The following is a 23159-nucleotide window of genomic DNA, read 5'->3' as shown; positions in this document are numbered from 1 at the left end:
TTCCTGGCCTCCCCACCGCCATCCTGCTCCCATTCCCTGCCCGGGATGCCCAGCCCAGCAAGGGTGGCCGAAGCCTGCAAACGGGAACACCTCCACCTGGAAGGGGTTGGAACGTCGACCACTCCGTCCCGGGATCCGCCAACAGCCCGCACTGGGAGTCACTGCCCTCCTCCTGTGTCTGGGCAGGGCTCCCCGCTCCGTGCCACCTGTGTCCCACCCCTCACCAGGAGCACCTGCTCCAGCCCCCCTCTCCCGCGTGCAGCCCCGAGTTTCCTTCCCTTTTCCATTCCTGCATCTTTTTCTTGTTCCCTTTCTGTATTTCTGTTTCTCCTCTCAGCCTGTCTGCATGCAGGCCTGCCTTCCTCTCCCTCTCCTTTCTTATACCTTCTTATCGTATCATATCCTATCATATCCCTGGCCTTGCAGCTGCCTGAGCAGAGGGCAGGGACACAGCCTGCTGATCTGGTTGTGTCATTGCGGTGTAGCAGACAATTTGCATATTCCTCTATTATTATATAGGATAAAATAAGGATATGGGTATTTAAAACAGCACAATATTTTATTTATAATAAATGCTATGGAGAACTAAATATATAGTTGACCCTTGAACAACATGAGTGTTAGGGGTATCAACCTCCCATGCAGTCAAAAACCCAAAATCTGCTTAGACTTAAGTAGACCCTCAGCATACACAGATTCCCAACCATAGAGTTGGCCCTTGAACATGGTTTGAACTGTATGGGGCACCAATAGAAAGAATTCATGTATAAGTGGACCCATACAATTCAAACCCATGTTTTTCAACAGTCAACTACGATCTGGTTCTTTGTGTCTTCTTCTGGTTCCTTGGGAAGATTTCTTCCACAAATATTCTGAGACTCAGGAAGGAAAGTCTCATATATGGTCACCAATTCATTGTATACTCAGAACATACTGCTGGTACTGCTGATCACACAGGCAATATCAGCACCTCTGGGTTTCATCACTGCTGATGCTGGGTACTGCCAAGATCTACTCGATACAAAGTCTACTTGACACACGTTCTACCAAGTCTCACTTTCCTTAAAGAAAACCAGAACCAGACAGAAGTTAAAGCAATGAGCAAATTTTATTCAGGATATTGTAATAATTGGAAAGAGAACCAGTATAGACTTGAGGTCAATTCCAAATTCAACATGGACAGGTGGCAATTTATAATCAAAGAGCCAGAAGAAGGGTCAGTGACGGAAAAGTACTAAGAAGAAATATCAGGTGTAAGGGAGGATTCTTACTAAACTAACAAAAAGATTCTTGCTGAAGGCAGGCCAGGATGATCAGAGGCCAAGTGTGGGAGATGAGGAATTTGATCAGATATCTAGGGTGATCAAATACCAAAAACAGATATTTTTATAAAACTCATTTATCAAGATTCTTGCCACAACTGGATGCTACAGGTCCTACAAGGATAGACACCAAGCTAAGGCCTAGAGGGCTTAGAGGAGGCTGACTAAAGTTTGTTCAAGGAGAGAGTCTTGCCACTTCTCACACTGGGAATCACTCCATTTGCCAGGCCTCACTGTTGTTTCCTCTGTGTACTTCTGTGCCTGTGGGCACTCCTGCTGCTGCTTTTCCCAGCTATTCCTTCTTACCGATTAGTCTCCACCATCAAACTCCAAAGCCATCTTTCACAAAGTATCACTATCCAGAACCCTTGAGGGGCCAAAGGTCAGGGATCTAACACTTTTTTTTAAGGAGAGAACAAAAGCAGTGGTGTTTCTCCCCATGCAGGAGTTTTGAGAAAACAATCTTTCCCCTTAGTTTTATTTACACATCTCCCCAGAAGACCTAGACACATGTCCATGGAGGCAGAGCCAATGACAGACACAAGTGACAAAATGATTGTAGCCAGAGTCACCCCTCCCATCCAACTGTGTTGTTTTATTTTGGGAACAAGCTTGTGAGTGACTGTGTTTCTCAGTAGCCTTCCTGGTCACTCATCTGAGCAGACTTCTGGCAGGCTGCCCTCTGGTTCATTGCACATGCCTAGGCATATCTAAATCCCAGCTTATGTGCAAATCATACACAAAAAGTGTTTATAATAATAAAGATTAAAAGAGAGATCATAAATTGTTTAAGAGGAGAGAAGGTGTTGTACTTGGATTTCCCTGCCAAGTAGCTTTTGATGATTTTAGGAATTCCGGATGAGATTATTATTATAATTAAGCAATACTTCCAGCTCTGAGCTTTCTGGCTGCCAAGATGAACATGCTGCAATGAATGTGTCCCCAGATCTCACACGCTTGTAATAAAAAGTAAGGTTACATTTCTTTTAATATCCAAATTGATTTCAGGAAGTCCACACATACTATTTTCCTTTTCCCAAGTGATTTCTGGGAATCATCTGAGGAATTCTTAGATGTTCTACAAATCCAACCTAGTGGTCTCTTTTTAGTTCTGCCAGCCATCTGGGCTCCCACCCTCTGATCCAAAGCTCTGGCTGGTCACATCACATCATCTCATAATTGATTCTTGGGCCTGGTCTCTCACCCATCCCGATTTTCTCTGAGCAGGGACACAGATCCCTTGGTTAACTCTCTAAATGTGGCTAGGTCTTTACTGCAATATTTTACAAAATTTCATTGGATGCTAAAGATCTCACATGGCTAACAGTTGTGGGTATGTTTGAGTTTTATAGAAAACTAGTGGCCCGGTGCATGAAATTCATGCATGGGGGGAGGGGGATCCTTCAGCCCAGTCTGCATGCTCTCCAATCGGACATCCCTCTTGCAATCTGGGACCACTGGCTCCTAACCACTCACCTGCCTGCCTGCCTGATAACCCCTAACCTCTCTGCCTACCTGCATGATCGCCCCTAACTCCCTCTGCCTGCCTGCCTGATTGCCACTAACTGCCCTCCCCTGCCGGCCTGATCTCACCCCCAATGGCCCTCCCCTGCTGGCCTAATCTCGCCCCAACTTCCCTCCCCTGCCAGCCTGATCTCACCCTAACAGCTCTCCCTTGCTGGCCTGATCTTGCCCCCAACTGCCCTCCCCTGCCAGCCTGATTGCCCCCAACTACCCTCCCCTGCCAGCCTGATCTTGCCCTCAAATGCCCTCTCCTGCCAGCCTGATTGCCCCTAACCCCCTGCCAACCTGATTTCGCCCCAACTTCCCTCCTCTGCCAGCCTGATCACTCCTAATTGCCTCTGCCTCAGTCCCCACCACCATGGCTTGGTCCAGAAGGAAGTCGAACATCCAGAAGATGGCTGGTTGACCTGGTCTAATTAGCATATTACCCTTTTATTAGTATAGAATAGATTAAATAGGATAGCCTTTTTCAGCAGAAGGAGATGCTTTGGGCTGACAAAACACATAATCCCTATATCTGGACTGATAGCCAGCCATATGCACTATACTGCCAAAGTGGTCATTGAAAAATTGAACCGCTTTCTTACATCTTACACCAAACAGCTGTTGCCCTTAAAACCCCTCCTCAGCCCCCACCTTAGGTTCTGCCTTCGCAGTTCACCCAGATTAGGTTCTGATTGGTCGGTTTCTATGCCAGTCAGCATTAAAAGCTCCATCTCCTAGGCAACCATTGGCTCCTCGCAGTTCACCCATATTTCGTTCTGACTGGTCGTTTTCTATGCCAGTCAGTGTCAAAAGCTTTGCCTCCTAGGCAGCCATTGGCTCCTCACAGTTCACCCAGATTTAGTTCTGATTGGTCAGTTTATATGCCAGTCAACATCTCCAGACCTATCTCTGGGCCTGATCAGAGAGGCGGGGCTGTAGCTGCTGGTAAGCAGGCTGAACTGCTGACCTCTCGGAGAGAGAGAGGATTGGCTGCTGGCAAGGCCCGGAGATAGAAGAAGGGTCTGATCTTCAGCCAGAGACCCTGCTTCTCTCTCTGGGCCTCGCCAGCAGCCACAGCAGCTGCTGATCAGCCCCGCCTATCTCTCTCTCTGAGAGGTCAGCAGTTCAGCCCGCTCAACAGTCTCTGCCCACCAGAGCCTGCTGCGTGCACAACCTGGTGTTCAGTTGAGCCTTTGGTCGTTTTGAATGTTATGGACCTTGGCTCTTTATATATATAGATAGCACAACATAAGGGTCCCCACCTACATTCCGAGCCGATAGTTACTTGCCATTACAGATTTATAGTATATGTGGACCTTGATCTTAACTATAATCAACATGGCAGCCGCCAGATTATCCTCTACCAATTTTAGCCTCCATGTTGTTTGTTTTTTGGACTTTGTTTTTTTGTCTTGCAACTCTCAATCTTATGGAATGGAGGGTTATTTTCTCCCCATTATAAGACTCTCATCTTCCCCCAATAAAAAATAGACTTGTATGTCTATTTCTGCTGATAAGTTAAGAATGTTTTCTGTCATGTTTTCAAATAAAATTTCAATTTCTTGATCTCTCTCTCTCATCCTTTTGGCACCCCCATATGTGAATGTTGGTATGCTTGAAGTTGTCCAAGAGGATCCTTACACAATCTTTATTTGTTTTTGTTTTTTCTTTTTGCTGTTCTGATTAGGTGGGGGGGGGAGGGGGTTGTTGTTGTTTGTTTGTTTTTTGCTTCCTGATATTCCAAATTGCTGAGTTGATTCTTGGCCTTCATTTATGATTGGTTCTTTTTTTTACAGTTTCCATATATTTTTTATCTGTTGATGTTCCTTGAGCATTCTTTTAACCATTGTTTTGAACTCTGTATCTGTTAGTTTGCTTGCCTCCATTTCACTTAGTTCTTTTTCTTGTTCTTTCACTTGGGACCTGTTTCTTGGTCTCCTCATTTTGTTTGATTTCCTGTTTCCTGTTTGATTCTATGTATTAGGTAGAGCTGTTATATATCCCTGGCTTGGTAGAGTGGCCTACTGTAGTAGGTATTGTGTAGGGACCAGGGACCTGTTCACCTGAATTGGGCACTCAAGGTGTAACCCCCCCCCCCCCCACGTGGGCTGTGTACACCCTCCTCTTATATTTGAAGCTTGCTCACTGTTGGCACTTCAATGGGAGGGATTTACCCCCAGACTGATTGGCTGTGAGGACTGGGAAGGGTCACTGTAGAGGATCAGCTGTGTAGAGGCCCATCCCACCAAGCAGGATTTACTTCAGTGAGTTCTGGTGCCAACTGAGTCCATCCCTTGAGTGTATCACTTCTGGAGGTGGTTGGGTGGTACTTCAACATGGTCTGAAGCTGTCCATTAAGTATACTGGCTCTGGGGCCTCCTAGAAGGTGCAGGCCAAGGTCAAATGCCACCTTTGTTCTTCCCAGGGCCTGCTGGCATGAGCTACAAAAGTGATTTGCAGGTAGCTGCTACTTGGAAGTGCCAGGAGAGGATAAGCTGCAGACCAACACTGGCTTCACTAGTTCCAGGCCTCATGCCATTTATAGAGAGGTACGGGGCACACTGAGGCCAGATGCTGCTTGTTTGAGAGATATTAGAAAGTCTGAAGCATAAACTAAGATAGACCATTTGTATGGAAAAACCATTGGAAACACTTTGAGTGGCACAAGTTGGGTGGGGCAGGATCTCATGGAATTACATTAGCCAAGTTGATGGAGACTCAGATATGGCTCTTGCCTGCTGACTCTGTTGGGTAAAGACTCATCAAAGGAGCAATGGCCTCTGCAAGCACTTCTGTCTGGGAGAAAGCCACGCCTTCAGCTCTCACCCTGATGCCAGACAATTCAGTTCTTCCGCATATGTCCCTGGTGTCTTTCAAGCTGCTGCCCCAGTGCTGGAGCTCAGAGCAGGTGAGTCTGAGTAAGTCCTTGAGTGGGCCCTTTAAGAGGAACACCTGGTACTTAAGTCACCTGCTGTCTCACTCTGCCACAATTGCCTTGGGTTTTTACATCCAGAAGTTATAGGGGCATCTTTTCCTGGCACTGGAACCCTGGGCTGGGGAGTCTGGTGTGAGGTTGAGACCCCTCTCTTCTCAGGGGGGACCTCCACAGTTGATATAAACTTCCTAATTTTTATCCAGTACACATGGGTGTGGGACTAGCTCTTTCCTTGTCTTTGCCCCTCTTACCAGTCATGATGTGTCTTCTTCTTTATATCCTTAGTTGTAGGACTTCTGTTCAGCTACATTTCAGGTGGTTCTGAATTATGTTTCTATAATTTAGTTGTAATTTTGATATCAGCTTATTATCTAATTTAACAGATTATTGAGAGGATTTTACTTTCATTTTATAAATGAAGACACTGAGGCTTAGAGAGACTAAATAACTTATCTAATACATGCAACTAACATATGGTAGAGCTGATATTTTAAGCAATAGCCTGTATTAACCATAACACTGTGATTACTAAAAAACCATAAAAATAGAATGTTAATTTGGGACCTACACATGTTCTGAGAACAGCTGTTTAGTTGCAGATACCATATTATTATGCTTTGGTCAAATTAGATCAACTAACTAGTGCCTATGACAGATTCAAGGGAAAACTCAAAGTTCAGTTCTCTGGAATGATCTCTGGACAGATGGCTGTCAGTGACCCAAAACATTATAATTATGCACCAAGAGAGCCAGCATGTGTACAAGATGTACTAAGTATGACTCAGGTTTAGAAAAACCCTACCTCTTTCTTTTTTATTATTCATTAGCTATTTTTGCACATATTATGCCTCCTACTACTGGCATTCAATTTCATATAGCTTGTACAGTTTTAAAATTTATATATAATATATAATGTGTAATGTATAATATAACATAACATATAATGTATAATATAATATATAATATACTAGAGGCCCGGTGCACAAAAATTTGTGCACTCGGGGGTAGGGGGTCCCTCAGCCCGGCCTGTGACCTCTCGCAGTATGGGACCCCTCGGGGGTGACCACTTGCTGGCTTAGGCCTGCTCCCCAGGGGATTGGGCCTAAGCTGGCAATCAGACATCCCTCTGGCAGCCCGGCAGCCCTCAGGGATGTCCACTTGCCAGCGGGGAGCAGACCTAAGCTGCAGTCAGACATCCTTAGTGCTGCTGAGGAGGCAGGAGAGGCTCCCACCACCACTGCTGTACTGGCAGCCATCAGCCTGGCTGTGGCTGAGCAGAGCTCCCCCCTGTGAGAGCGCACTGACCACCAGAGGGCAGCTCCTGCATTGAGCATCTGCCCCCTGGTGGTCAGTGTGTGTCATAGTGACCAGTCATTCCCAGTCTTTCTGCTGTTAGGGTCAGTTTACATATTACCTTTTTACTATATAGGATAGAGGCCTGGTGCACGGGTGGGGGCCGGCTGGTTTGCCCTGAAGGGTGTTCCGGATCAGGTTGGGGGTCCCGCTTGGGTGCCTGGCCAGCCTGGATGACGGGCTGATGGCTGTTTGCAGCTGGTCACACCCCCTTCAGGGTGGGGGTCCCCACTGGGGTGCCTGGCCAGTCTGGGTGAGGGGCTGAGGGACGTTTTCAGGCTGGCGGGCGACTGAAGCTCCCAGCCTCTTTTTTTTTCTTTTTTCTTTTTTTTATTCTGGGATTTATTTACTTTCTATAGCTGTCACTGGAGCTGAGAGCCGGCTCCAGCTCTGAGGCCGTGGCCGGCTGAAAGCAGGTATCTGGGATTTATTTACCTTCTATAATTGAATCATTGTTGATGTCCTGCTCGCTTCAGCTCTGAGGCCGAAGCTGGCTGAAAGCCAGTATCTGGGGTTTGTTTAGCTTCTATAATTGAAACATTGTTGCTTCCGGAGCTCAGAGCTGGGCCGCGGCAGGTGGGGAACCTTAGCTTCCTCCATCACTGGAGCAAGCAAGCCTCATGTTTGCTTCAGCTGCGTGGCTGCCGGCCACCATCTTTATTGGCAGTTAATTTGCATATCCTGCTGATTAGCCAAAGGGAAGCGTAGCGGAGGTATGGTTAATTACCACGTTTGTCTATTATTAGATAGGATAACATACAATGTATATGTAATATGTAATTTGCAATATATGATATGTGACACATGACATATGACATGTAATATATGACATGTGATATATAAAATGTCATGTATAACATGTGATATATGATAATATATAGTGTGTATATATTATATATATATATATATATATATATATATATATATATATATCTTCAACTATTTTAGTGTTTAATTACAGGAGTTCTAAAATTGAAGTTCAAAATTATCTTAAGTTGGGTTGCCAATCATAGCAAATAAAAAAATTAAAAGACAGAACACAGAGTTAAATTTGAATTGCAGATAAATAACTAATAACTTTTAATATATAATATTTTGGACATATTTATACTAAAAAATTCATTTCTTATCTGAAATTCAAATTTTACTGGGTGTCCTGTATTTTATCTGGCAGCCCTATTTCTATGGACATAGGCTTAAATCTCTCAGCTGTTTCTTTAACTTTGTCTACTGGTCATTTCAAGGTACTTCATGAGAAATGAACACTTGTTCTTAATCTATTTGGAAGTTAAATGGCTTGTTAGGTTCTGATAGTTACTTGCTGTTACAGAGATTTACAGCATATGTGGACCTTGATCTGAACTACAGTCAACTCAAAAACCTGTCTATGATACTCTGTTATTTTCTGCTGTGCCGAAGCCAAGGTAATTATGGATTTCTCTGGAAGAAAACACATCCATTGATTTTAAGTTGTTTTGGGGAATGTTAATTTAATGTAAGTTTCCTTCTGCTATGACTGCGACTTTCATATATTGTACACAACAGTTGGGTAGCAAACAAAATGCCTTTTGTTGAGAAGTCTGGTGTTTTGCCCTTTTTGTTTGTTTAGCTTTAAGGGGGCAATTTGGGAAGAGGGGTTAGTGAAAAGCAGAGGAAGTCAGTGGAGACTTGAAGCAAAGTTCTTTCACCTTAGGTCACTGAACTTCTGAGGTTCAGGTTAAATTTTGGTTTGGGGAGTTTTATTTGCCTCAAGTAGCCATCTCAGCAGTCCACCACAGACTAGACAGAAACATGAACGCCCTTCTGTCATTCCGCTGATGTTGGCTCTCAGGACTTCATGAAACCAGGTCCACAGGAAAGCCTAATATTTGAACTTTTCACTCTTGGTTCATTTTATTAGACAGCAGTGAAAGTTATCCTTGTACTAAATGCTGAAAACATAAAACACCCTTATTAATTAGCCTTCGCATTTCTCCTTTCTTCTCTCTTTTAGATAGATTTTTTTTCCTAAAAAAGTTATTTCCCTTAATTCATGCGTCTGGTATTAAAACATGTTTGAAAATATAGGTGATAAGGAGAAGAAAAATAAAAATGATGAGTTACAGAGAGACCACCCAAGAAAAATGTTTTTAAATGCTTGCTATTAAATAATCCAAGCCTTTTGAACTCATTTTCACTTCTGACCTGAACAGATTAGAACTGAATTTCTCAAGTATTAAAAAATGAAGAAAGGCCAAAACCGGTTTGGCTCAGTGGATAGAGCGTCGGCCTGCGGACTGAAAGGTCCCAGGTTCGATTCCGGTCAAGGGCATGTACCTGGGTTGCGGGCACATCCCCCGTGGGAGATGTGCAGGAGGCAGCTGGTCGATGTTTCTCTCCCATCGATGTTTCTAACTATCTATCTCTCTCCCTTCCTCTCTGTTAGAACTGAATTTCTCAAATATTAAAAAATGAAGAAAGAAAATAGCATAATCTATGTCCAAATTATTCATAGAACTTGTAGAAGAATCTATAATGTGTTGTAATATTTTAGTTGTATCCTAAGAAGTTTCTGCCTAAATAAATATCTTTTAAAAAAATTAAGAATTTATTTTAAGATAGAAAACTAACTAAATCCTCTTCTCTTCTTTCCTGCTACTATATAGTCAAAGTGTTAGCCAAAAGCCAGAGAACTTCAACACAGAGCAGCCATGCTGGGGGCTGTGTAAACCAAACAAAACCAAAAGATGGAAAGTGTGGTTGAATCAGAGTCAGAAATGAGTCTTTTATTTAATTTTCATATATTGAGTTTTAGTATTCTGGAGTTATGTGTGTATACATCTACACACATGTGTAATCTCTGATATTATGAAATAAACAATTTGCTGATCATATTAATACATCACAGCCAAAAGTTCTATATGGCTGCCAAGATCATCAGCAATAAGGTTCTACAGTGTAGAATCTACACCGATCACAGTCAAAATGAGCTGACCCCTGACTTCTTTCTATAGAGACAATCTAAACACACCCTCTCTCCAGACAGAGAAAATGCTGCATCGTTGTGGTAGATGCCTATTCCTTTAGGGTTGAACAACCAAAAAGAGAAATGAAAAGACATTTCAAAGATGTACTATTAGATTTCAGAAGATTCCCTCTTCAAATGAAGGACCAGAAATGTCAAAATAAGTATTTGGAGGGCAATGCAGCTTTATGATTTGGGTGTAGAAAACAGTAGATTGGAATCTTAACCAGGGTGTTAATTTGCTACATGATCACCAGCAGATCATGGAACTACTGTAAGTTGGCTTGTCTGTAATACAGAGACTCACGTTGCCTCCTATCCCAGGAATACCGAGATCACCTAAGAGACTAAGTGGTTTTCAATTTTAAAGAATTAAAAGGAGAAACTTACTATCATGTGAACTTAATAAAAAAGATTGTTTCTCTTATAAAAAGATTGCTAAGTGTTATGCATAGTCACTGGAATAGGTGGGCTTTAGGGGGTCCTGGGCCACATTTTTAAAAAAAACTGTCAAGCAGCCCCACCAAGCATTTCCCAGAAGGAATGCAGCTGAGACCTCAGTAAGAGCACCCAGCTTTATTTTTCTCAACAACTTCATCACAAACTTGTTTATTTAAGAAACATTTATTGGTCAGCTCTATGCCAGCATTTTCTCAGCCTCAGCACCATTGACATTCTGGGCTGGATAATTCTTTGTGCTGGGGATTGTCCTGTGCATTGTAGTGTGTTGAGCGGCATCCTTGGCCTCTACCCTTTAAACACCAGTACCATCCACCCCTGCCCCAGCAGTAATGAGCAAAAAATGTTTCCCTCTGTTACCAAACGTCCCCTTGGAGACAAAATCACCCCTATTTGAGAACCACTGCTCTAAGCTAAGACAGAGATTCCTGAGCTTTAATGAACACAAGACAAACTTAAGATGCTGGTTTTAAAATAGAGTCCCTGGGTTCTACCTCCTGAGCTTTAATTCAGCAATGCTGAGGTAGATACCATAATCTGGACTTTTAACAAATACCCCAAATGATTCCGATGCAAGAGATCTTTGGAGAAAACCTTGAAAAATGCTCTGGGAAAGACAAATTGTTTTAAAAAGCAGGTTTCTATTCTGAAGGAGTTTATACAGTAAGGAAGCCAGACACATGGCCCCTAAGCTTGCAGCACTGCAATATAGTGGGTTTCATGTGAACAAAATAAATACCTACAACAGAGGTTTGCTTAGAGAATGAACAATCAGCTTCCTCGGATTGGGGGAAGTTATAGCAAGGTCTTCAAGGTAAGTAGATATCAAGTTATGAGTTTTGAATGATGAGTGGGATTTTCACGGATAGTTTTGAGAGAAGGGTTTTTAGGCAAAGGAAGAAGCAAAGCCAGAGAGGCTGAAAAATGTGTAACAAGAATCTAAGATCTCAAAATGTATTTTGAGACAAATATAAAATACTAGAGGCCCAATGCACAAAAATTCGTGCAAGAATAGGCCTTCCTTCCCCTGGCTGCCGGTACCGGCTTCCCTTCTGAACTCGGGACCTGGGCTTCCCTCCTCAGGCCACCTGCAGGCACCCGGGAACCAGGCTGGCTTCCCTCGGGCCACCTGCAGGCACCCGGGACCCAGGCTGGCATCCCTCCAGCCCCAGCTTCGTCAGGAAGGATATGCAGAATGACGCTTAGAAGATGTCCGGTCTAATTAGCATATTACCCCTTTATTTTTAAAGACTAGAGGCCTGGTTGTCCCTCACTAACCCCTCTGCCAGTCTGTTCATAGGTAGTCATCTTGTGAGGGTGTGAAGGTTAATTTGCATATTACCGCTTTATTATATAGGACTAGTAAATACGCCTTAGTACCATGCCTGGCACATAGCAAACAGTGACCAAATGGCAGCTCCTTCATAATTATAATTTTTCCAATCATCCCTTCCCTAAAGGTACTACAACAACTCCCTTCCCAGAGAAGTTACCTAGTATGTCCTGGCTGATCAGAAATTTGGCCATTCTTTTCTGTTCCATTATGATCAAGACAATGAAGTTATTTTCTTTCATGGTTCAGGTTGCATGAATTTTAGCAGAGGGCTGGAATAGAGGTGCAACAGACTAGAAAATAAATTAATCCTTACAATTTAAAAATAGCCCTTCTATTCCTCCTTCTATATCTTATTCATCTTTCTTAGGGAAGGCTGTTTCCCTAAAGTATTTAATAAGAGATACCAGATGCTCTGTGAGGTGATGCCCAGATGAGAGACACTTCAGATTTTATCCTCAGCCCAGCTCTGTTTTTCTGGGATTAGAACTCACTGCTTACTTCAGGGCCCCTGATGAGCGTCAGGTCTGGAACTGACCTTGTCTCAGGCCATACCTCCCCTAGTCATTAGGACTAAACCTCTCCTGTCTATACTAAACTAAGTGAATAGCACCCCTTAAAATACCTAAAATGCGTTTGAGTGATGAACAGAAATTTTGTCCAGCAACCTTGAGGCACTTATTTCTGTCACCCTGCTGTGTCAACTCCAAGGCCATAAGAGTCCTATCCTCATTTAACCCACTTCTCTTTTACCAATTAGTTCAAAACCATGCTGACTCCCTTGAAGGCAAAGGCTACTTTTGTAAAATATTTTTTTATAACTTCTGTGCCCAATAGGGTACCTGGTGTATAAAGATGTTGGATAAAAGATATTTTTTGAGTGAATGGCTTAAGACAGCTGTGGGCAAACTACGGCCCGCGGGCCGGATCCGGCCCGTTTGAAATGAATAAAACTAAAAAAAAAAAAGACCGTACCCTTTTATGTAATGATGTTTACTTTGAATTTATATTAGTTCACACAAACACTCCATCCATGCTTTTGTTCCGGCCCTCTGGTCCAGTTTAAGAACCCATTGTGGCCCTCGAGTCAAAAAGTTTGCCCACCCCTGGCTTAAGAGATGGATTATTTATCAGCCTTGGTCACCACTGGTTCTAAAGTGCTCTCTTCTAAGCTGTTGTTTTAAATGAGGCTACTCGTGTGGCTTTGCTGACAGAGGTAATCTTCATCTGAAACTACTCAGAGCTGTAAGAAGTCCTTTAGCCAGAGTAGAACAGTCCTCCCTGTTTCACAGCTCACTCCCCGCTTCTGGGCACTCACTAAGCCCTGTTTCCTATCTGACAGGCTTCCGCTCAAAGCTCATCCACAGACACGACTGATGTCCTAAGGAGATTTGCTCACCAGCCCTAAACACTTCACAACTTATCTGCTATTGAAGGATCACGAAGATATTCCCAAGGGAAGGGTGGAGCTCCCCCTGAGGTGATATAACCACATTCATATAAAACATTATATATTAAACATTGATGTTATGAACCATACAGACTTCTCAATCAGAAGGCTTTTTGTTCCCAAACGCACAATATTTACTGCCTGAAACCCTCCTGCTGGAAGAATATTCAATTTCCTCTTATTTGTTTTCCTTGAAAATTTAGACCAGCTGGACAGCCTTGTTTTCTATAAAATTCCACAGTATGGTTTAAGAGAAATAATTTTAAATGTAGAAGTTTTTTTCTTAAACTGTATTAACTTTATAACTTATTTCAACTATCAGACTCCAAACTGATAAAGAAATTCCGATGAAAGCCAAATTATGGCTAAATTCAGAGGAAAAATAGTCAATCCTTTTTAAAAATAATAATATTGGTTATAAATAATAATGGAATATGTGTTCAGATTAGAAAATATAAATCACAATGCCTAAATGACATGCATATGTTAATGTGTCTTGCCATTATTCTATGACTATTTTTTCCATTCCAACCACAGTATATTTTTTTTCTTTAAAATCATTTCCCCCCTTATCATACAGGGATATATAATTTTTCTTTTTATGAGTAGAGCTGTTTTTCATTCTGGTACCAATTGTCTCATATTTTAGCTTAGTAACATATCATCAGTAAAATAATCATATTTTACTCTAAAATATGCATTTATATTAATAAAAACAAGATGGGGAGTTGATGCCCCTTTAAGAAATCTAGACTATAGGAGTGTCTTAGTCTGTTCAAGCTGCTATAACAAAATACCGCAGACTGGGTGGCTTATAAACAACCAAAATTTATTTCTGATAGTTCTGGGCCTATTACTTCCCCACCTCCTAAGACTATCACCTTGAGATGAGGATTTCAAACTATAAATTTTTGGCAAACACAAACATTCAGAACATATCAAGGAATAATTAAAAATATGGTTTCCAACGTTAAGTAGCATATGCTTACTCAGCCATTACCAGCTGAGTGACTTTGGCTAAATTTCTTAATCTCTGTAAGTATCAGTTTCTTTCTCTATACCATGAGAATAACATTAGTACACCTCACTAGGTTGCTGAAGATATTAAATAAAATCATGCATAAAATGTTTATGAAAGCATGCCTGGAACAAAATAAACAATAGATTCATTGTTAGCTATTACTTATCTTATTTTTAGAGTCATTTCTCTGTTTTGGAGACAGAAATAAATTACAAAAACTGTGTGTGTTTTTGTTTGTTTGTTTGTTTTACCATTTATCTTGTCTGTATGAAAGGAATTCTATTCAATACATTTAAAAAGCATTTATTTTGAAATCACTCTATAAAATGGTGGTAAGTTAAAAAAGTAGAACCACAAATGATCTTATCCTTAATGGCACATAAAATTGCTTTGGGAACAATACTCAGATGTAAAGTGGTTAAACAAGCAAATAAGGAAGTCCATAATTTAGTGCCAGATTACGAGTTCAGATATAAATTTGGAAAGCCATTTGGAAAACTTAGAAGCCAATGTGGACTGAAGTAACCATGAAAAAGGTAACATTTAGGCTGATACAGAGGACGGTTAGAGGAAAGATCTATTAACCAAAAGATGGGGAGGGGGGAAAGTCTCAGAAAAAAATTCTATATAATAAAACCCTAATATGCAAATTGACCGAACAGTGAAACGACTGGTCCCTATGACGTGTACTGACCACCAGGGAGCAGACGTTCAATGCAGGACCTGCCCCCTGGTGGTCAGTGCGCTCCCACAGGGGGAGTGCCACTCAGCCAGAAGCCAGGCTCACGGCTGGCGAGCTCAGGGGCAGTGGCGGGAGCCTCTCCTGCCTCCGCTGCAGGCAGGTGGTAAGGAGCAAGGGGTCCCGACTGCGAGAGGGAGCAGGCCAGGCTGAGGGACCCCCCCAGTGCATGAAATTTCATGCACCGGGCCTCTAGCGTGAAATAAAAAAAGGTGAATAGTGTGGCATAATTCAGGGTGTACATTGATAAATACTGGAATAGAGGAGTAACAGCTACTTGTGTATTTTATCAAGAGTACCTTGAATGCCTAGCTGTGTGATAGGATACGGGGAACCATGAGGTGGTATGAACACATGAGTAACAGAGCAAGAGTAGTATTTTAAGAATGTTAGTTTGGAATGGTAGCAGGTTGGATAGGGAAAAAAGGAGGAGGTTTGCAGATTGGACAGGGGAAAGAGGAGACTGAAGGCAGGAAAACCAGTTAGGAAACTATTAGACTAATCCAGGAATATGGCAATGAAGTCCTGGAATAAGCTGGTGACAGAAAGAGGCAGATGGTTATAGTTTTATCAAAGATCAATTGATAGGACTGGGCAAATTCATTGGATGTATGAGGAGCAGTTAAATGATGAGAAACCGACTCCAAATCTAATCATAAAATCCTATGACATATGTGTCCTTCTGCAGTCATCTAAACCCTCTTTATCTGTTTTCTCAAAACTTGTACAAAATATGGACTGCCACATTTGAAAATCTTTGTTGTTTTGTTTTTAGAATCCCAGGGATATAACACCTAAAACCTAAATTCAGCAACACTGGCAATGTGCCTTTTCAGAGGCAAAGTTTAAAATCTGCATAATCAGAATACTTCACAGATAATAGTCTATGCGCTTAACATTTTTCGCCACATGCCTCCGTTTATTCATAGTACCATTAAAAATGTTCAGTGTTCATTCCTGAAACCAACCCTGTACTTCTGGATCCAACAGGAGAGTCAATTATATGATTACTTAAACATCAAAGCTTTTCCTCACTAATGTCCTTACCAGGGGACATAAATAGGCAGGTCTTTTCTCTTTGGTTGAGGCAAACGCCTATGTAGTTCAAACCAGCATACTGTACATTCCTGCGTGATTTTATGTGTTTGATCGTTGGCAGATGGAATATCTGCTTTTCCCATTGCTATCAACTGAATGTGCAGTGCACACCCTGCTCAAAGCAGACCTGTTTTGTTGGGCAGCAATCAGGGCTCCCTGCCCTGGGACAGCCCATTTCTTGGAAATGCTCATAGGATCTTCAGTTTCCTTTTCTTGAGGTGTACAAGGAAAATATTACCCTGGGGAAATATCAAAGGATTTCCTGACATCAGCCAAAGAAACAGGTGTACATATATTTGGTTTGATAAAAATGGGGGATATGTGTGCAGTGGCCACAGTTCAAGCACATCATTCCCCCTGCTCAACAATTTTAATGGTTCACTCAGACAACTTCCATCCTCAGTGATCACTGTCTCCATAATAAATTTGAATGCCTTAGTCTGGAATTCAAGTTCCTTCACAATCTGGCCCCAACTGACCTTTCTGACCATATTATGCACTACACCCATTCAAGATCCTGCCAGGCTAAGCCACTTGTTATTCCCTGATCCGCAACCCAAGTCCTATGCTTGCTTATGAGCTTTCTTCAACTTAAAACAGTCTTCCCCTATAATCTAAACATCCAAATTCTTGGCACCCTGAAAGTCTTGTTCACTTACCAATGTGTGAAGACCTTCCCCTACCCCAGGTGGAAACCAGCTCTCACTCCTTCATTCTCCCCTTGCAAATTATATCTCTGATGGCACTTCCCATTTTTACCTTGGCTCATAGTAAATTATTTCACCTGTGGGTTATATATTTCTCAAGGAGTTGATGTCTAATTTATCTTTGAGTTCTCTGTCAAAGGTCTTGCACCTATGATATGAGAGGAGTACTCATTGTGAGAAGATTTAGGGTCAGGTCTACCTCTTTCTAGCCATGTCACCATGAAAAGAGCTTTAACCCCTTGAACTATCAGTTCCTCAATTTCAGTATATTTTTTAAGATGAGATGTGATGATGGCATGAAAGCCGTTACTTAAATCTCAAAAATTAGTTTGAAGTATTTTATGACATCAAATCATGGATGACAAAATTGATGGTGAAAAATAAATCTATTTCTTGTGATTACTAGAAAGATGATTTATTCTTCTGTGTAACGTCATGTACCTGATCAATTCCCTTCACAATTGTGACACCCCTGAATTGGACCTGCTCACAAGAAGAGGACAAGTTAAAACGATACTGTTACTAAAATTGCTGAGCCCTTCTCCCCTCTCTCCTGACCATTGGCCCAGCCTCTTGGCATTTCTATACTACAGTGACTCACAAAAGCTGCCAGTAAGATGGAATTCAGGTAGTTCAAACACTGAAATCAAAAAGACCTCATTCATTCATTCATTCAACAAGTATTTATTGAGTGTTCTCAAAGGCCAGGCACTCTTTAGATTCTAGGGACAAAGAGGTAAGTAAGACAATGTTTCTTTTGGCTCTTAAGATGTTTATAAACTAATAGAGGAGAAAGTTAGCTTGATATACAATTTCATTGCAGTGTAGCATGGTTTGTTAGGTTTTAGAATGAGGTCGGTAGAAGTAGAGAGTGGCCAAGAAAGTGCTTACCTGATTAAACTAATTCTATGGTTTACTATAATCATTTATCATCAAGCAAAATTTACTTCCCACTTCAATGTGCCTTTAAAGTACATTTAAGATAAGTCTGTTATGAAAATAAAGTGGATGGTGAGAATGTGATTTATATAGAGAACGTCCTCTGTACTCCATGGTGGACTTGAGTCTTGAAATTCCCTAGAGGAAAACTTGTTTGAAACTCAAGAACTACACTAAATATGTCTCTCACTGTCCCTAAAAAAGCCCATGCTGGAAAGTATTTAAAAGGAAAGAGAAATCTCTTAGGATTCCACTGGCTAAGGTTGAAAGGGGAAAGCTGAAACAGAGAGCAGGAGAATTAGATGTTGGTTAGTGTTGGAAAGAAAAGTGTCCATATTCTACCATGTTGGGGTAGTGTGTGTGTGTGTGTGTGTGTGTGTGTGTGTGTGTGTGTAGTGATAACTGAACACATATAAGTTTAGCGATATAAGGGCTGAGGCAAACTCTTCCTTCCTGGGATGGTATTAAAAAAGGGAGCAAAATCCTTGGACACCTGTCCACCTGGTAGAGTGGCACAGCAGGGGGACTAACAGGGTATGTTTAGTCTCTGGAGCTGCAGAAAGAACTGGGAAAACATTTAAAATGTCACTATTCCCTAGAGAAGAGGAAGAGCTTCTTAATAAAGTAACTATAATAATGTGTTAAATATAAATATTGGTAATAATTTATCCCATGGTTTTTATTGGTAATAAATGATAATTGATGAATGTTATTTTATTTATGCTTAAATTGTCTAAGCCACACATAATTTCTAGAACTGATTTTTCTATATAGATGTGATCTAAATTTGAGGAAAACCTAGAAGTTGTAAATGGAAAAAAAATGCTGAAAGCCAGTATTTTGTTTTTATTTTATCAAAGTTCATATAAGTTGAAATAACACACATAAAACTAGACTATCCATATTATGTATATATTCTTGGTCACTTTTTTGGCATTTTATTGAGACATCCTCTAAATTTATGTACATCTGTGACACACATCATCTTTGAAGACAGTGCTTCAAGAATTCACTTTATTTATGAATGCATTAATTCAGTAGTGTAGAAATCACATATGGTGATGGAGTTTGCTCAGACAGTTTCAGGGTCACATACCTGGGAATTCCCCTGCTTGAGGCATATTTAGAATATGATGAATGAGGGTAACCACAAAATGCTCAAAAATTACTCTCATAGTGGTTCAATTTAGGTCAGCATTTTAAAAATTCTTACTTCATCTCAAATTATTCTCTCTGTTGTGACCCAACAATATGTGGTCTGTGTTCCAGTTTTCCTAAAATCTTACCTAATATCCTGTTGCTGATTAACATACACCTTTACGAGTATGAAATAGACATTTTTATATTAAACTTATTGTGGTGACATTGGTCAACATGAACATATAGGTTTCAGGTGTGGGTTTCTATGTTACAAGATCTGTATATTGCACCGTGTGCCCTCCACTCAAAATCAAATCTCCTGTTACCATATATTAGGACCCCCTTCTCCTTCTACACCTTCCCTCGGGCAACCATCACATTGCTGTTGTGTTCAAGAATTTCAGTTTTATATTCCACATATGAGTGAAATCATATGGTTCTTAGCTTTTTCTGTTTGACTTATTTCACTTAGCATAATGTTCTCAAGGTCCATCCATGTTGTTGCAAATGGCGCTATTTCATCCTTTCTTATGGCTGAGTAGTATTCCATTGTATACATGTACTACATCTTCTTACATCACTAACTATATCCCTAACCCTAATCCTAACCCTAACCCTAACTCTAAACCCTAACCCTAACCCTAACCCTAACCCTAACCCTAACCCTAACCCTATGTTGTTGCAAATGGCACTATTTTATCCATTCTTATGGCTGAATAGTATTCCATTGTGTATATGTACTACATCTTCTTTATCCAGTCCTCTATCACAGGATATTTTGGTTATCTCCATGTTTTGGCCACTGTGAATAATGCTGCAATGAACATAGGGGTGCAAATATCTTTGTGAATACATGATTTCGAGGTTTTCAGGGATATACCCAGGAGAGGGATTACTGGGTCATATGGTAGCTCTATTCTCAATTTTTTGAGGCATCACCAGACTTCTTTCCATAGTGGTTGTACTAGTCTACATTCCCACCAACAGTGAATGAGGGTTTCCTTTTTTCCCACAAACTGTCCAACACTTGTTATTGCTTGTCCTGTTGATAATGGCCATTCTAACAGGTGTGAAGTGGTATCTCATTGTAGTTTTGATTTGCATTTCTCTAATTGCCAGTGAGGTTGAACATCTTTTCAAATATCTATTGACTGTTTGTATATCTTCTTGGGAGAGATTTTCAGGTCCCAACTCTTTGATTGGGTTGTTTGTTTGTTTGGTGTTGAGTTTTATGAGTTCTTTATATATTTTAGAAATTAAACCTTTGTCAGAGCTACTGTTTGCAAATATCATCTCCCATCTGGTTGGCTGACTCTTTGTCTTGTTATCAGTTTCTTTTGCTGTGCAGAAGCTTTTTAGTTTGATATAGTCCCATTCATTTATTTTTGCCTTTACTTCCCTTGCCTTTGGGGTCAAGTTCATAAAATGTTCTCTATGACCAAGGTCCATAAGTTTGGTATCTATATTTTCTTCTATATAACTTATTGCTTTAGGTCTTATGTTTAGGTACTTGATCCATTTTGAATTGATTTTTGTACATGGGGGCAAACTGCAATCCAGCTTCATTTGTTTTCATGTGGTTTTCTAGCTTTCTCAGCACCATTTATTGAACAGACTAGAGGCCCTATGCACAACAAGAGTAGTCCTTCCTTCCCCTGGCTGCTGGCACCGGCTTCCCTCCAGCACCTGGGACCCTGGCTGGCTTCCCCTGGGTCGTCCGCAGGCACCCAAGTCCCGGGTTGGCTTCCCTCTGGCCCACCTTCGTCAGGAAGGATGTATGAAATGACTTCTGGTCTAATTAGCATATTACCCTTTTATTATTATTGATTATCTTTATTCCATTGTTTCTGGCTCCTTTGTTGAAATAATTTGTCCATATACTTGTGGTTTTATACCTGTGCTCTCTATTTTGTTGCATTGATCAGTGTGTCTGTTTCTCTGTCAATGCCATGTGGTTTTGATTACTGTAGCTCTGTAGTATAATTTGAGGTCAGGTCACGTGATACTTCTAGCTTAGTTCTTTTTTCTCAGGATTGAAATAGACATTTAATTAGATAAAAATAGATCTTTAGTCAATGCTATGGGTGCCTATCTAAAGAAATGTATCAACTAAGACTAATTTTAGCTTTCATTAAAAAGTATTTTTTCTACCTTTTCAATTATTAGATGAATATTTAATGGGTTTTATTCATTATTCAACATTTGATTCTTTTAGTTAAACTAGAATACACTAACAAGATTATTTCTAATTTTGTATTTTTTGTAATTGTACAGATAACACAGACATATATATTATATATATACACACATACATATTGGTGCATATATGTACACCTACACATACCCATGTATATGTATATATAGTGCCCCCCAAAATGTATACACACTTTGAATATAATTATAAAGGAGTGCTTATTAAAATATATTTCATTTTCATTTAACAGCTATCAGCTGTCAAAGTGTATATCCATTTTGGGGGGATACCCTGTATATACATACACACTATATATATAATTATACAGATAATATAACACCCACACATTATTTTTATGGTACATAGGAAAATTGGTTAGAATGTGCAGCAATAGTTTTAAAATACTGATATCCCTTGTACCATTCATTCCACTTCTGTGGATATATTCTAAGAAAATAATTATAAATCCACAAGAAACATTAGCCACTAATATATTTATTGCATCATTATTTGTGCTTAGAGAAAAATTTAAAATTATTTAAATGTGAAGAATAGAAGAATGGTTAGGTAACTCGTATTATAACTATTTGAAGGAATATCAGGTCAATGATGCTTACAAAGATTTTATGGCAATATGAACAATGTTTATGTTATATGCTAATTCAAGATACATTTATAAACAAAATTTTGCATGCACATACAGAAACTGGGAAAAATACAACTTTCAAATTATCCATTCTTTACACATTTTACTCTCCACTTAATTATATTTCCATTATAGGAAGACAGAGAAAAAGTGCCCAAAATACATAAAGGGATATTTGCCTGAATACAAATATCTAGATGCTTTAATGAAATGATACAAATTTCAACTAAACAAGAAGTAGATCCCTTTAGTTACAATCCATCACTTTGCATAACTGCTATATGTTTTTGAATAACTTGTTTAACTTGACGGAGTCCATTTCATTTGTAAAATGGTGATGACAATATCACCATATTCATGAGGTTTTTGTGAGAACTGAAATATATTATTATTGTGGCTAGACTAAATTAGTACGTGCATTTTAGTGTTGAGTCTACAGAGTAATAAACACGTAGACACACAACTTCAAATCAATAGGAAAAAAGAAACTTGAAGGAAAAACATAGATAATATACAAATGGGAAAATTTTAAAAGACGAAAAAGGTCAATGTTTTCTTTAAATAAAAATTACAACACCTTCACAGTTCCTACATGTGCAATTAGAAAACCAACTTACAGCTTGATAAGCTTCCCCGGGATCTCACCTCAGTTATCATCACCTTTCCCTTATTAATAATTGCTGCCTGAAAACTAGCTTGAGGTGGCCTCAAAGAAACTAGAAAGTGATACTGGACATTCTCAGGTCCTACGGCCCCCTGAATGATGCTCCCAATTTTAAAGCTGTAAGCTAAAAAGGGGTATGTAGCCCAGTCATGTGGCTCAGTGGTTGAGCATCCACCCATGAACAAAGAAGTCACTGGTTTGATTCCCAGTCAGGGCATATGCCCAAGTGTGGAGGCATGCAGACAATCAATGTTTCTCTCCCATCAAAGTTTCTATCTCTCTATCCCTCCCTTCCTCTCTCTCTAAAAATCAATAAAAATATACTTTAAAATAATAATAAAAAACTTAAAAAGGGGTATGTGGCTGACAGAGTCTATTTTGTCCAGTGTAACCCCATTAGAAATCCCCGTCAGGCCAAATTCTCAACTGATCCTCCCATTTGGCAAAGTAACAAAAACTATGCCTCTGTGTTTTAGCTATCAGTTGTTCTGAGTAATGACTTTTATGATGCCACAGGCTGCTGAGCCAATATAGCAGTGATGGCGAACTCATTTTTTTGGTTGATTTTTCTTTGTTAAATGGCATTTAAATATATAAAATAAATATCAAAAATATAAATCTTTGTTTTACTATGGCTGCAAATATC

This window comes from Myotis lucifugus, unplaced genomic scaffold, assembly GCF_000147115.1.
Source record: "Myotis lucifugus unplaced genomic scaffold, Myoluc2.0 scaffold_136, whole genome shotgun sequence".
In the NCBI taxonomy this organism is placed as follows: Eukaryota; Metazoa; Chordata; class Mammalia; order Chiroptera; family Vespertilionidae; genus Myotis; species Myotis lucifugus.
The sequence above is the reverse complement of the archived record's forward strand: the minus strand, read 5'-3'. Positions refer to the sequence as shown.